The sequence below is a fragment of the Thunnus maccoyii genome, chromosome 11 (assembly GCF_910596095.1).
Source record: "Thunnus maccoyii chromosome 11, fThuMac1.1, whole genome shotgun sequence".
Classification (NCBI taxonomy): Eukaryota; Metazoa; Chordata; class Actinopteri; order Scombriformes; family Scombridae; genus Thunnus; species Thunnus maccoyii.
In genome coordinates this window covers 9891233-9903858 of record NC_056543.1, presented here as the reverse complement: position 1 = coordinate 9903858, position 12626 = coordinate 9891233, and the positions used below count along the sequence as shown (strand labels likewise).

Sequence of the window (12626 nt, the reverse complement as noted above, 5' to 3'; positions counted from 1 at the left end):
GGTGTCAGCAGAAAGTTATGCTAGTTCCTCTGCCATGTATACACGTAACCAGATTTCTAATTGACTATTTACAAGTACCCTTATGCGTAAAAAGGGAGTGCAGAAAGGGAAAGCCCAGCAGAGCGGCTGGATGAAAGGAGAGATCATGACACGGAGTGATGCATCCTCTTATTTCAAATACTTCCATCCGATGACTGAAACCAGGGTTCCCACACCTTCTTTAACATCAAATTCAAGCACTTTTCAAGGACTTTTCAGGCCCGGTTCCCTCCGATTCAAGGACCCGACACGGCATAGTATGAGTCACGGATCAAGGTTAATTACTGTTACGACACGGACTTTTTATAATGAGAACTAGCAGCTTTATAGAAGCTCACAGCACAACAAAACAATATTCTGCTCTTGCACAACATATATCAATCCAAGCACTTTCAATGACCCGTGTCTATTTATGTCTGCTTTCAAAAGCTTTCAAGGCCTTGATTATTTTTTTCTTAAATTCACAAACTTTCAAGGATTTCAAGGACATGTGGGAACCCAGTGAAACTAACACAAAGTAGCCTGTAGACGTCTAAAAAGTTGGTTTCCACCTCTGAAACATTTGACTATTTGTTAAATTCAGACACTTTGACACTATGTGGGAAAGCTCTGCTCTGTCTGTCCTCCTCCGGTCTCCTATAAGGCTGCGTTCACACCAAATACGGCGATCCGGTACTATGACGCAAGGGGGCTACAATGGTGGGGGTGTGTGAAACAATGAAAGGCATTGAAGTTACAGATGAATGCATTTAAGGACTTATTAGAAGCCAAAACACCACGCAACGATTTGTAATACTCACAGCCACGGAAGCATGACGTTGGGTTGCGTTTTGGCAAAAGTCGAGTCTGGTTCAACTTCTTAGCCGGACAGCTGCTGCGTTTTTTTTTTTTTGTTTTTTTTTGCTGAGCTCTACTCCTGCAGCATAAACATGCTGTCCCCTTTTAAATGAATGGGAGGATTGCAGTGTTTCATGCATTGCCAGATTTGGTTTTAATGCAGCCTAACACACACACACGTCAGAAAACAGCATCTTCGGGGGGGGGTAGGGGGAGAAATACAGTTACTGATCTGCTGCATGTATCCGCGGTGCATGTAAACTGGTTCTCTGATTAGCAGCTTAGCCTGGTTTCTCAGAGTAACCAGGTTACTGAAGTGCATGTAAACGCACACTCGATTCTCATGAGGGGGACGCAGCAGAATAAGGAGTGCAACCCATTTTTGGCTCTGACCCACTGTCCTCGAGCAACTGTGTCCTTTGACCTCCTTTGGTATTCGGGGCTCATTAAGCAGCTGTTTCAAAGGCAGACCTGAGGATCCGAAGTTGACACACACACACACACAACCACACGCTAAGCTCAGGTTGCACAAGCAGCAGGTTAGAATGGGACTACAAAAATCTCTGCTGAGCACATCACAATACATCTTTAGGAAAATGTGTATGTGTAAACGTGTATAGATTGGTGCGTGTGTCGCTGTGTTCGTGCATTTTAGGGGGGGGAGAATGGGAAGAATGATAGTGAGGGGAAAGGACAAGCCGCGACTCGCGCCGGAGCATAACTCTTAAGTAAAGAGTTAGGAGCCAGCTGTACTCACATACCTGAGGTGTGTAAAGGTGGGGGATGGGCTGCAGTGGATGGGGGAGTCCTCTCTCTCAGATGAAAAATGTTGAAGTATACTCATATCATCCAGTGGTTACTCTATAATAATATAATGATATGTTTTCCTTGAGCAATGATGGAGAGGAAGGACTGATTTCATTCTAGCCTCATCTGAAAGACTTTTCTCTTCATTTAGACCATCGATGCACTAATTCCCAACACTGGTGCAATACTTCACTTTGTCACGATATCTCACTACATACTACTATAAATTGAACCATATCATATGAGAAAACGTATGCAACCGCGAGCACACCGACAATGTTTAAACAGTTAAATAAATTAACGATGTTCAGCGACTGACGGCGGCACCGACTGCTCAGAGTTCAGCAGTAATTTAAAGCTGCTTCTTGGTACCGATCCCTCAAGACCGCAGAGGTCTGGGTGGATGAGATGGGTAAGGAAGTGAGATTGAAGGATATCTACGTGTTGAGGAAGAGAAAAGGGACTGAGAAGAATTCAGCAGCTAAACTGACACCGTCAACTGACCGAGTAAACACATTTCAATAAGCTGAATGCAGAACTGAGAATAGGCACGAGTACATTTTATTATCAACTTATTTATCAGAGACGATGCTCGTTGATCAGCCAGAGTTAGCCTGGAGGGCTAATTTTCATCCCTTGTCCATGGCCAGATTTCAAAAGGGCACCCTGGATCCCCCTTAATCAATAACAGTATACAGTGAAATGAATAAAATATGACAGTATTATTTTAAAAGATTGAATAGTCCATTTAATTACAGAGATTATTCATGTATTTCATTACTGATTGATAGTCCAGTTTGAAAGTGCCGCACTGGATATCTTTTGTTTTGCAAGTTGAGTTTTTTAATAGACGTACATGTACAAAAAAACTTGTTTAAGTAGTATTTACACCTGTGCTTGTCCTATTATGACATGTCAAACTGTCTTCTGTGAAAGAGGCCTATTGCCTGTTTCTTTTAAAACAGCAGTAAGTGATTTTTTTGCACTAATAAATGCAAAAATCTGCAGCTCTTTGAAGATACTCGATATCTAAAGCAGTATAGTCATCATCACGGCTTCACTTATTCAATCTACCCATTCAGATGCCAATCACACGTCCAGTCAACCCTTTTCTCTCCCATCCTTTCATTTATCTGATGGCCATCCCTGCATCTATCCATCTCATAACCGGTGATGATCAATGATAATGTTAATCCTTTAATACCTTTATGTTGCTATGTCTTAATCCAACCTCTGCAGGGCTAACCAGGTCTAACACACACAGGCCCCTAAACTATAATCTAGCTATCTTTATCTCCTGGCTCTGCTGGCATAATCTAGTCCTGCAAACTGAGTTAGAACACACGAGTGACTCATCTCAGGGCTGATACAGGATGATGAATTATAACGGATATCTAGAGCAACTATTTATGTTGCCAAGGCCTACAGGCTTGTGGGCTAGTGGAGTAAAGAGTCAATTTCCCCTTAATAAATCAAAAGATTGAGTCAGAAATGCATTTTACAGATGTAGGTCACATAAAAATAATGGACCCAGTGGTCTATTGATACTCCATACTGGGGGAAAAAAGTACCGCCCCAATGCCAATTTGTTAATGTGCTTGTTGCTTCTTGACAGTTAAACCTTATTTTTTTTATGTAGAGAGATATAAATGGAAAAAACATTTTATTCAATAAACAGCTGGTTAATATCTGTGAAACGCTGGCTATGGTTGTTGGACAAAATGTAATTTATGGCTATGGATTGATTGCCAGTGGTGAATTAGAAGCAGCAAGATGAACTTGTTTCACTTCTTCAGTATCATCCCCTTTTAATTTCCCAAATCCTACAAATTGTCTTTGTTGTATGCTACTCTGAGAGAGACTATCTTTATCACACACTGCTCCCAGTGGGAAAACAAAAGGGGACTGTCCTTACCGCCTCATAATCTGGGCTGTCCTCATGTGCTGATACAGTATGATTGCCACAACTGGGCCTAATCCCAACCTCTTACATTCACAGAGATCTCCAAGACATCAATAAAAGACATTGTGTGTGTGTGTATGTAGGGTCACATTTCTCTCAGGTGTTGTCTGAATCCTGTATACCTGAATGTAAACTGGTGGATTCAAAGCATTTAGTGTGTGTGTGTGTGTGTGCATAAGAAGTAGGGGTTCTGTCTCTCTCCTCTCTCTAGCTGGATAGCATGCTGTTTCAGCTAATCAAACCATTATGACTCCCCACTAACTGAGAACACCATTAACATATTATGCAGTTTCACCTGATTGGTTCTGCATAATCCAGATACACCAAGACTAGATAGACAGAAAGAGAGAGAGAGAGAGAGAGAGACAGAGGGGGAAGGGAAGAGGTGATCCTGATCTGACAATAATACATCTATAATAAAATCTTAAAAATGGAACAAAGACATTCAGACAATTTTTCAGAAGGAGAGCCACTACAAATTCATGTTTCATAAAAAGGTACTTTTGAGTGATTTAATGGTTTTTTCTGCCTTTTTTTAGTCCGTGTGTCACAGAAATGGCTACTCACAAGACTACTTAGAACATTTTTATACGAGCATAAAGAATGACTATGATCTGACACTACTATGACTGTCTAACTATGAATAAACGTTGTCAATTACTTCACATAATAAGGTTTTTTCCCTGCTAGAACTGAATCCATCTACAATTCACAAGGCCACTGTTATTTTTGTCCCAGTGTTCACAGGCAGAAAATACCGTAATTATTTTTAGTCTTAAAACTTAAAAAATTCATGTAAACATGCAAGTCTTCGTCTCTGCTTTTCCAATATTGAGACTAAAACGCCTGACAGACACATCTACACGATACTATTATTTTGCTACCAAATGTGTCGCAACTAATATGGCAATACTTGATTTAAATTTTTGGAAGTCTAAAACTGTCAAAGCACCTTTGTTCTGGCACTCTGTCACTGTGGTATCTTGCACAGAATAAACACAGCTGTGTTTGGGGCTCCTGAGATGATTTTTTGCTAAAGAGTTGTGCCATATCCGCCCCAGCAACAGACCACTAACTAGCTCACTTTCTGAGACCTATCTGGCTGGATATTTATGTGAATGGGTGGCTGGTTCACTTAAGGACTGCCAGTCAGTAGGAAACTGTAGCTCAGGAAAATGATGGTGATCTGAGAGCGCTAGCAGCCTGTGACATGTTAGGCCCGAACTGTAAATGTATGTCGACTGTTTTACCTCCCACTTTAGATTAACGTGTTGGCAGTAATTATCCTTCATGTAATTACTGATGCAAGATGCACAACATTCTAGGAATAAGCTGGCACAAAATCCCAAGTAACTTGGCAACAGTCTTGTTGGTGTGCAGCCACTGTAAAATAAAATGGCCAAACTCCGTCTATCAATAGCTCCGCTTACAGCGCTTCCCAACTACAAACAGGGCTGTGAGCTTTCCAAAGGGTTATAATGGAATGGGCAGGCAGCTGGTCCTCTTGGTTAAACATGAACAGGCTGCTCTTTGACAGGGCTGTCACCAAGAGTCAGCATAGGTCATAGGGAGTCCGGTCTCACGCAAATAAATAAGAGGGTTTTATGAGGGGTCTTAAAAAAAAGGTACATACCACTCAATTTGAAACGAGCACAAGCGTTGGTCTTAATAAGCAAGTATGAATGGATATAGTGATGCCAGAAGTTAAAGTTCATTAATACTAACAGGCTTTTTTTCACAGCACTTCTGGTGATGAATGCGAGGCTACTAATGTAAGATACGTGAATACTAGCATCTTTGAAGCCTGATAATGTATCTTGTCTGCAGCAGCCAGCCAGCATACTTCTTACCAACACTGTGAGTTAACACCAATACTGAGCTGTCAGCACTATTGAGCACCATGCTGAGTGGTATAGGGTGTGTCTTTCCAACGTTGAGACTAAGCAGACATAAGGTGTCAGACAAAGATAGAGAGGAAAAAAAAAAAAGTACAAAACTCAGAGAGTGACAGAAATGACAGCTGCGTTAAGTTCCAAAACACATTACATTCACAAGGAAATGGCATTTTGCTTATTTGCTTCTTCTAGGAATGCCTGCAAAAGATCTAAGAATAAGTGACTTCATATAGGAAACAGAGGATCTTTGGACATATAATGTTCTACACATTCTGCTCTCCTAGCCGGTCCCACAGTGTGTACACATCTCAGCCTTTAAAACCGGCAAGAACAATGGTTGACCTTTGACTACTTTGCTATGTGGGCTGGTTTATGATGTTTAACCAGGAGGCTGTCATCTTTACGCATCTTCTCTGCAGGTACCAACTAGACCTGTGGAGACACATATGCAAAAATGGCATGATAAATCAACTACTGAGGGCCCTTAGGATGTCAAAGAGGACATAAATTTGCTGCCCCTCCTGGTTTACCACATTAAAACAAATGAAACAGCCTAACGCTTGCAACCGTCAACCAAAACATGTAAGTTGTAGTGCTGCCAGTAAAGTTGAATTATTTAACACTGTTCCTCGCTCATGAGCTTCTTCAGTTCCGATCAAAAACAAAAGGATATCATCAAGGGTTGAATAAAGAACTGCTGAACTAGGTGGGTGTAATACTGGATAGGTGCATGATGTAAAAAACATTAATACAATAACCGTCCGAATTGTCTGAAGTCCCTAAATAATCATAATGGAGCAGACTTTCCACACAAAGCTCTCAGCCCTTTGTGCCAGAACACATTTTCCGTCAACATTTATGGCCTTTATTCTCAAAATCATCAGGTTTCTCTGCAGTCTGTTACAGATAACTTTCAGTAAATTCCCTTTGAAATCATAGAAAAAAAGACGCTCTATATAACTTGAGATTTTGCTTCATAATCATCAAACTTTTTTCTCCAGTAAAAGGAACCGAGTCGACCTTTTCACAGCTACATCTATGTCTGTGTGTGAACCGGAAGTGCAGTGCAGCACAATTACAGCACGTAACCCTGTGGACAGATTCACCAGAATATTTTTTTTTAAAAAGGATTGTTTTCTTTCCCAAGAACATGATATTACAACTTGATATCAATCAAAATAATGTCACAAAACGTGAAATAGCGTATTCAAATCTTGCTGGCTGATACAGAACAAAACAATCAGCAAAACAATCAGACTGATCAAATAAATGAAAAAGGGGTTTCTGTAATTTGTTCATTTGGCACAATAAATACATTATTTGATATCACTAAGGCTCACAATGTCCCATCAACATATCACTGGAACCCTGACAATCTTCTCTGTCCATTCATATTTGGATATTTGTGCTCTACTGAAATCTAGACATAAAGAAAAAACATATTGTCTCTTTTTCACAAAAAGTCTCCAACAGTTCATGTATAGTACTACTCACATGCACAATGATGACATTTCTGGATAGCCTCATTTGTAAAAGAAGAAACTATATATGTCATATATTGTGACTACACCATACACCTATGAAGGAAATGAAGGAAAGAAAATAAAAAGGACAACATTTTGAAGCAATGCCGATTGCACATCTCACCACTGATTCCAAAGGAAAGTATTCTTTTATGGTGTTGTTTTAACTCTGAATCAATTGTTTTATTCACATTTTTGCTGTTACTGTCAATGCTAATCCTTTTTACAGGCAATATTGACCAACAACTTTTGAAACTGTTGTACACATACTACAGACCTGGAATAAACTGCAGGCTAGGCCACATGATGAGAATCATTTCAGCTAAGGTGAAGACAAATGACATATACCCACCCCAACAGTAGGAAATAAATGTAAGGTTGAATAACAATTCGCCTATGTGCTACAGCCACAGCTAAATTTGAACATGTTGAACTGGGATGTGATGATAATATCTACTAACTCCTAACTTGCTCCCATGGGATCCCCCTGCCCTGTGATAGCAGGTGCAATTTATCCCCATTACCCAGGCCACACCTGTGCCCCCTTCTGTCTTCCTCCCTCAGTCTTTCTCTACTCATCTCTCTCTCTTTCCTCTCCTCACTTCTTCACCTCTTTTTTCCCCCTCTTTTATCTGTTCTCTCGCTCCATCTCTCTCTCTTTCTCTCACACACGCTTCTGTTGTGCACCACTGGGACGGCAGGTTCAGGTGTGCTGCTCAAGTAAAGCAGGGTCATTGCCACAGGCGATTTGATCTTCACCAGCTGGGTCCATCCCCTCTTTAAACTCAGGACTTCTTGGAGGTTTACGCATCGAGGATTCTCCTCAACACATCATTTCTGAACTTGCGATGTGCACAGTCAGAAACAAGCGTCCCCTTTTTGTGATCAATGATTGAACCTCTCAAGAAACCCGGATGCCTGACTCTCCTATTGTCACTGAGATCTAAATCTACAGTTGCAGGGTTTTATCTGGGCTTTCAGTGTAATTCTATTCGGTAGGGAGCATTTTGGGCAGGAGTCATGTATTTAAGCATTTTAAAAGAGCCAATAACAACCAGCAAATACACTGATGCTAGACACTATCAGTAGGTGTGTAAAAACAAAAAATAGGTAGGCCAGATGAATATAAATGTAGAGGAAATCATGTGATTAAAAGGATGAAATTACCTGGAACCAAGTTAAAATCTTTAATCTATTCCTCATGATCAAACAAGCGAGGGACTGTTGACAATAATGCACCTAACTTTAACCAAGCTCTGAAGAGTGTATCTCACTGTAAATAATCGCTTAACATTTCATCAAGACTGGTGTCAGTGAGCCGTCAAGTTACATATCATTCACATGAGTAACAAGCCTAAAAACAAGTGCTTTACAGAATGCAAAATAATCCTTACTAACACAGCTTTAATATATAATATGGTGGCAATCAACAGACTAGAATGGTGCCCCAAATAAAAAATGTGCAACATGGCAGGCCTAATTCCCAAGATAAGTAGTTCAGCTTCAGCAACCAACCATCCGCCTGTGACAGGGATTCCCAAACGTATTCAGGTCAAGACCAACCAACTAAAGACACACATTTTTTTTGGACTCCTATCTGCAATTTTTTTTTTCCATCAGAAATGAATACTCATCAGTGAAAATCATACTGATATGCACATTATTAGGAACACCTGTGCAATCTAATGCAACAGCTCTGCCATAAATTCTACTTTTACGAAGCTTATACAGTTTCAGTTTTTGTTGACATTGTCAGAAAGGTGATAATTCTTCTTTATATTTATTATAGGGGTCGTAGCGGGTGGTGGTGGTGGTGTACTGGAGTGCATTTTATTGAAAAGTGTTCCTATTAAACATTAGGAACACAAGGTGCTCAGTGAGTGTATACACACAGTATGTCATCAGGGGGTTAGGTGCATATAGGGGGGCTTCAGGTGCCTGCTTCACTGATACACTTTTGGAGCTGCTGATTTTGGGGGAATACGTGAAAAAAAACGATCCCAACTACTAGATTTCATTCATAATCCCTCCCTTTGCAGCCTCTAACAAACTCAAATCCCATTCAGACAATACAAAGCATGATTCTTTCTTCAAATAGACACGAAAGAGACATAGATGGTAGGGGAGGGGGGGCTGGAGAAACAGGGTAGAGCAGGGTCCATATGATCTGAGCAGCGGCAGCAGCAGAGGAACCGACTGCGACCCAAAAGATGTGGCACGGATGGTGGAGGATTACGTCATCGAAAAAAAGGAGGACGCCTCACCACAGCTAACCCTCACATCCATTACTTAACACCACACAGTCAACAGCTTTTTTCTGTCAGCAAACACGAGCTCTCTTTCCAATCAATTATTATGAACAATTAATGATGCACGGGGCTACTTAAAGCAGGGTCGCGATAAGCAGCTTACCTACAGTTATACAGGGCCTCCGGTGTGACATTTCTAGGATGTGACACGTACATGAGAGCAGTTGTAACAAGCGGTGCGTCAACAACGATGTCGCAATGAATGAAAACCCCACATCGGTTATATTTTTAAGGGTCTGAAACGGGTTTTTTCTGCTTCATCGATGCACCGCTAAGCGCTCGCTGTGTACTAAAGCTCAGTTAAACAACACTTGCGTTGAAACACGACAAAGAAATAATCAATAATCACCCGTTAACTGCTATCGCTTATGATAAAGGAATGTCATCTTTGAAGGCATTTAACTGCCGCCGCGCTCGTCCCATTGAACGTCAACTGTCATTAAAGGGCTTATTGTGCACTGTGCAAATGAATGAGCTCTTAACGGCCTGTTTAACTAAATATAGCTACATGTCGACTCCTGCAAAAAAAAAAAAAAGCTGAACAAAGTTTCATGAATTCAATAAATCTTTTCAATGCATGCCAATACTGCGCACACTTGGTTAGGTTAGCTACTGTTTCGGCAGCTACGTAAAAGTAAACTGCGAGGTATTGAATGGGCTACGAAACAGTTAGCGTTAGCAAACAAGCAGGCTACACCAACCACTGGCGATAAAGGTTATAGAATAAAATGTATATTATGGCTTTCTGTTTCTTTTTGTGAGATCCCATTCAAACAGAGACAAGTGTAATGACAAAACAGGCCATTTGGAGCAGCGTTATCCCAATGTTATTTCGCAATATTAGCCATTTTGGCCGTGCGGGTAGCAACTTGGATAAAAGTGACAGCACTAAGCTAGCTAGCTAACGTCAGCTGGCTGTAAGAAGGAAAAAAAAGCTGGTGGCCTGTGAAAGAGTGTATTTTCTTACCGTCATAAACTGCTCCAGGGGCGTCCAGTTTTTAAGGAATATAATTTTTGCCTTGTGAGGAAATGGTATGTGTAGGGGCGATATAGCCCGAACATTCAAGATCAGTTCACCCGCTGCCGATGAAACCCAAGCATCATCATTATCACAGTCTTCATCAGTACTCGGAGTCCGCCGCTGATTCACACACATCCATCCAGCAGAGCGGGGCCTCCACCGGGCTCGACCATGCGACTGCCTCGGCGACGACGGATAATCCACAAGACAGGAGCCCCCGCAGTAACCATTGGCTAGACACGGCGACTAGCAGTCATTTCAGGTCGAGAGAATAAGAAATATAATCCCACGCATGCGTCAAAATAAAGAAAGTATGATCGCCAAAAAAAGGTTAGAAGTGAACTATTTTGGACATTAAGTCATAGAGAAGGCAAATGTTGCGTTTCTGACTTTCCCAACATGAGCCTGTTCGTTGTTGTCAGCGCTCCCGGTCTCACTGCAGCTGCTTTGCTCGCTGCCTGCCTTGCAGCACAGTAGCGTTCAGCATAGTGACGTAATGGCGCAAACCGAGCGCGCAGGGGCGGGGCCAGAGAGCGGGAGGCGCGCTGTTTGTTTTTGAGCGCACCCAGGTAGAGCTGCTCCAAAACTGTAATCTGTTGCTCCTACATTTATGATCAACACATAAATGTAATGTGTGTGTGTGTGTGTGTGTGTGTGTGTGTGTGTGTGTGTGTGTGTGTGTGTGTGTGTAAATCAAATGCTGCTTTCAAAATATTTCCACCATGTGATCACATTAAACTGACATCAAGAGTTAGTTATCCTCATTTTAATATCTACTGAAAACTGGATACTGTGTGTACTGAATTATGGTTCAGCACTTGTAGAATATATTTATATTGCAGAATGTAGTAATTATTTCAGTTTTTCATCAACTGTGAAAAGTAACATTACCATAGCTGTCAGTTATTTTCTACTGTACATACTGGCCATCTGACTGAAGAAAAGTAGGTGCTGTATTGCATCTATTTTGGTATATATTGCAAAATCTATACCATCTGTATACCTTTAATGTATTTGAATATGCTTTCTTTACTGTATTGGTCAAATGTGTTGCGTAATGGATATAATACACTCTTAAAAATTAAATTTAACATTAAAAAAGGCCACCGAAATACAAAAGAAAATCTGCTTTCTCAAGTTTATTTTCTACAGTGTCTGCAGACAGGGCATTAGCAGTGGGGATTTATGATACTGTAATTTAATGCAATTCTTTTTTTTAGAGAGAGAGCTCCATCCTTACTCTTAACTCTCGTCTTAACTTCAGAATGAATATCATTGCGTGAAATGAATGAATGTAATTATGAAAATTACTTTTTCTTGTTCTCTTTCACTTTGAGTCCAAGCCTGTCCATTCAGACCAAAATGAATCTGCAGCCTTGTCATTCATACATACTGTAAAAGGAAGATTGTAACCAATTGTAAGAGTGGTAATGTGGGCTGTACTGACCTCAAGTGGTACAAAAAAGAAACAGTCTACAATGCAACAAACAATGGGCCATTGTACTGTTGGCTCTGAATAGCTACAATGAAGTAAGCAGATGAAGCGTAGTGGTGAGAACAAGACAATGAGAGACAGTATTATCGATGTGCTTATCCAAAAGCAACTTTGTAGTTGGGGAAATGATGAAGTAGACCGAATGATTCAGTCAAAGCTTTTTTTTTCTCTTATGTTTGACAGGAACTTTGCTCAACAGTTGTGTATGTGCAAGATTTTTTTTTTTCCATCTTTACATTTGAAAACACCTGATTTTATCTTTTTAAAAATAGTTTCACCTGATGATAAGGGGATTATTTTGATAAAACTAAAAATATACAGTTCCTGTTTTTGGGGAAAGCATTTCTTAATACAAAGAAATAGAGTGTCAAACACCCACAATTGACTAAATAACCATGGAACTGGAACAAATTCATCATCTTGCTCAAGGGCAACAATGCAGACAGGATGCTTGCTTTACTTTAAAGGACACTCAACCTAATCTGTCCTGATTAAGAACTGTTCCTGTATCAGTTTTTCTTGTCTTTATGCTCTCTATATCCAGATTTCATCACAATATGCACCCTCTCACTTCAATTTCATCCACCCAATGGAGAAAAAACAGCACATCTCTGGATTTTTCTTTTTGTAGCTACTTATGCGGTTCGGTCCACCTAAGGACAACAATGTAAAAAAGCGTCAGTGTATGTCTATCTGCAACACTATTAATTGCATGCTTCTATATTTAGTTCAGTCCA

The 12626-nt window shown here is 40.5% G+C and overlaps 1 protein-coding gene across 1 annotated transcript in view; it reads right to left on the bottom strand.

Annotated features, from left to right (window-relative positions):
• Positions 1-10876, bottom strand: part of ptpn4a (protein tyrosine phosphatase non-receptor type 4a) — a 77734-nt gene extending 66858 nt beyond the window's left edge. The window contains exon 1 of the mRNA XM_042425790.1: positions 10341-10876. The gene's annotated coding sequence lies outside the window, so the exon portion shown is untranslated. The remainder of the gene's footprint in view (positions 1-10340) is intronic.
• Between the last annotated feature and the right edge of the window lie 1750 nt (positions 10877-12626).